Genomic DNA, 3,244 nt, shown 5'->3' with positions numbered 1-3,244 from the left:
CCTGAGTTCATCCGTCCTTGATGGGTCTCGTTTTTCATTCTGTAGGCTGTCCAAAAAGCGTCCTACTCACCAAGTCAGGCTTGGTTGGGTCGACTGCTGCTTAGTCACTGACGACCTGACCATGCTACAAGTTGTACTGGGTTATGTAGTACCAGTAACGCTCAAGAGTAACCTGACACACTAATTACACACACACACACACTCACACGCGCACACACTCACACACACACACACACACACACACGCAAGTAAGCACATTGATATAAAACAAGGTACAAAAAATAGTATTCGAATTTAAAAGGTAAAGTAAAGAGCCCTCTCGGAGATGAATGACCATGGAATTGCACCTAGAAAGTTTCCCTCCGAGGCACAAATCTGGGCAAGGTTGTTTATGGAAGACCAGCAGTCGCCCATGCATATTAACCTCCCCTCTCTACGCCACCGATGTTATCCAAAGAAAAGGCATAGGTCGATGCAGCTTGACACCTGTGACGTCGTAACTCATTTCTACAGATGAGTGGTCTGGAGCAACATGAAATAAAGTGTCTTGCTCAAGAACATAACGCATAGCCTGGTCCGCGAATCCAACTCACTACCTCATTATTGTGATCCCGACGCTCGAACCACTGAGCCATGTAACTTCACTAAAAGTAGAGTAATATACTATTTATTAAAGCTAAAAAAATAATCTTCACGAAATGTTGCTTATAGTTTCAGGTGGCCGTTCGTCTGACAGTTGATATAATATTGTATGTATGTATGTATGTATGTATGTGTTGCTGTTTGTCACCCCCTCACTTACACACACACATCCCTTGACAACCGTTATTGGTTTGATTACGTCTTCTCTCAAAAGAAAAACCGATAGAATAAGTACCAGATTTTAAAATAAGTACTGGGGTCGATGTATCCACCTTGCAAGACTAAATGCTTCAAGGCGGTGCCCCAGCGTGGTGGCAGTGCAATGACTGAAGCAAGTAAATGAGAACCCCAAATGTATGAAAAACACAGTCTCTCTCAATGGAATTCGAACTCTGAACTTAGAACCACGTGACTAAATAAAGACGGCTCGTACGTCAGTCACTCTGTTTAGTCAACCTTCACACTTCCTACGAAAGCAACAGTAACAATAACAAGCCAATTCGGAAGACTTTATGTTGTCGCTAGACCTATTTGAAAATGCAAGGAAATTCTCGTTAGCACTTTGACTGTCCTGTGTATCACATTTAATACACAGGGCATAATTCCTTGGCATCCACGCATCGTATATGCTACAGATTCCCTTTTCTTTTCTTTTTTATTTTTCATCTCCAGAGTAACTTGCGACTTATGAAAGGAAAGCTCTATCTTACTCAGAATGTATGAGACAAGCGCTAACTAAAAGTCAAGCATGGACGTTAGGACAAACTTGTACAAGTGTTTTGAACAGGTAAAATGTTTTGGACATGTAAAGGGTTGAATTACAGTGTAACAAATTCTACTTTTTTTTGTCTTTGGTTAGTGTTATTTCATATTTGCTTCTATCTAGAAACTTTATTCCCTTCAAACTTTGCTTTTGTGGCCTGGACATCAATATTTTGAAATTCGCCAATTTTCCATTACATATCAAACAGATTCAGCGCTGAGTTGCTGAAGCAGAAATGTCGTTATAACAAATATTCTGCTCAATACCTCAGATTTGTTTGTTAGTTGTTTAACCTTAACTCCTTGAGCACGTCCTTTAGTGGCTGACAGTATGTGCATCCCTGATCATGAGCAGGAGTAGTGGAGAAGCATTGTAACCATGTGTTGAGATTGATTCTTTGGAGTTTGAATAAATGTAGCAAGAGCAGTTTGAAGGAAATATTGGCCATTTTTCGTACTTTCTAAAGGTAAGCAAATAGGAAATAACAGTTGTTACCCAAGGACAAAAATCGTGTTACACAGTGTTATACCCTACAGACTTTAAAATGATATCTGTTACTACATTGTGTAATGTAGTATTTGATAACATCTGAAAACAAACAGAATGGTCATTAGTGGATTGCTTTTGATCAAAGCTCTACTAGAACAGTGCTGACTTGAGGCTTAGCAACAGCAATTACTGCAACAATAATTAAAGCTACCAAATCTTCCTAATATGAAACCCTACCGTTTTAACCTTTTGCTTGTCCAAAGCATTTTCATAAGTTTGTCCAAAACAGCCACGATTGCTTTCAGGTTTTTAGTAAGCCCTTGTGTCATAAATGTAAATTTTTCTTTCCCTAAGACCAAAGATGTTTGGTGGTTGAAATAAAATTGGTGGTTGAAATAAAATTGGTTGAAATAAAATATTTCTGGTGGTTGAAATAAAATTGGATATATGTATTATATATGATGCATGGACGCCAGAAAAATATGTTCTGTGTATCACATGTGAAACAAAAGACGAGCAAAATGTTAAAAGAAAGTGCTACATTAGATAATACAGCTCTATGTACTGTGGCTATAAAAAAAGGGAGGGAGATGTCACGGTTGGAATGGCTTTGCTCATGTTTGCTCAAAGAGGATTGATCTGGTGCTAAACAACAATCACAACAAAAATTAGTGTAAAGCTAACTTACCTTTATTCAGAACCAATAATATGCACACACGACTGTGCGAGCGATTGATGGTGTTTCTACGTAGTCGTTCGAGCCGCTAGATCAAACAGCCGAATCTCCTTCAAACTTCACTTCAGCGTCTTAAAAATTGTTGTATATATATTGTATGTAGCTGCGTCCTTGAAATGTATGTCAGGGGGAAAGAAGGCAAAACAAACGATTACAGTTGTGAGCGCAACCAAACGGAACAGAGAAAAATCCTTCAGCTGAATATAATGTTTGAAACACGATTCATGAATGACAGAAGTCTTCTGATGCGAAGTAGTGTAGAAATTCTTTTATATTGTCTGTAGTGGCTGTTACTGTAGTCGAGGATCGTTTTCCGTATTAATATAATTGGTCAATTCATTTACGTCAAGCAATCCGCTCCTGCTTTCTGAACTATGTCTTTCCGAAATGGAAAAAAAAAAGCTGATGTTTTCGAGTTGGGTGGATATGTATTTATTTATTTATTTATTTATTTATTTAAGTTTACATACGATGTATGTATAATTAACATCCTAATCGTGATAGATTACTGATAAAGCAACTTAACGCACCATACAAACCTAAATGCTTTGTTTATTTTTTTACATTTTTTGAGAACTTCAATAGAATCCTAAATAGGCTAGGCATGAACTATT

General features: G+C 37.9%; 1 protein-coding gene across 1 annotated transcript in view; it reads right to left on the bottom strand.

The window, feature by feature from the left end:
- LOC106879598 (tyramine receptor Ser-2) overlaps positions 1-3,006 on the bottom strand; it is a 6,228-nt gene extending 3,222 nt beyond the window's left edge. The window contains exon 1 of the mRNA XM_014929239.2: positions 2,583-3,006. The gene's annotated coding sequence lies outside the window, so the exon portion shown is untranslated. The remainder of the gene's footprint in view (positions 1-2,582) is intronic.
- Positions 3,007-3,244: the final 238 nt, after the last annotated feature.

This window comes from Octopus bimaculoides, chromosome 11 (genome assembly GCF_001194135.2).
Source record: "Octopus bimaculoides isolate UCB-OBI-ISO-001 chromosome 11, ASM119413v2, whole genome shotgun sequence".
Classification (NCBI taxonomy): Eukaryota; Metazoa; Mollusca; class Cephalopoda; order Octopoda; family Octopodidae; genus Octopus; species Octopus bimaculoides.
Note: the sequence above shows the minus strand (reverse complement) of the source record. Positions and strands in the feature narration are given on the sequence as shown.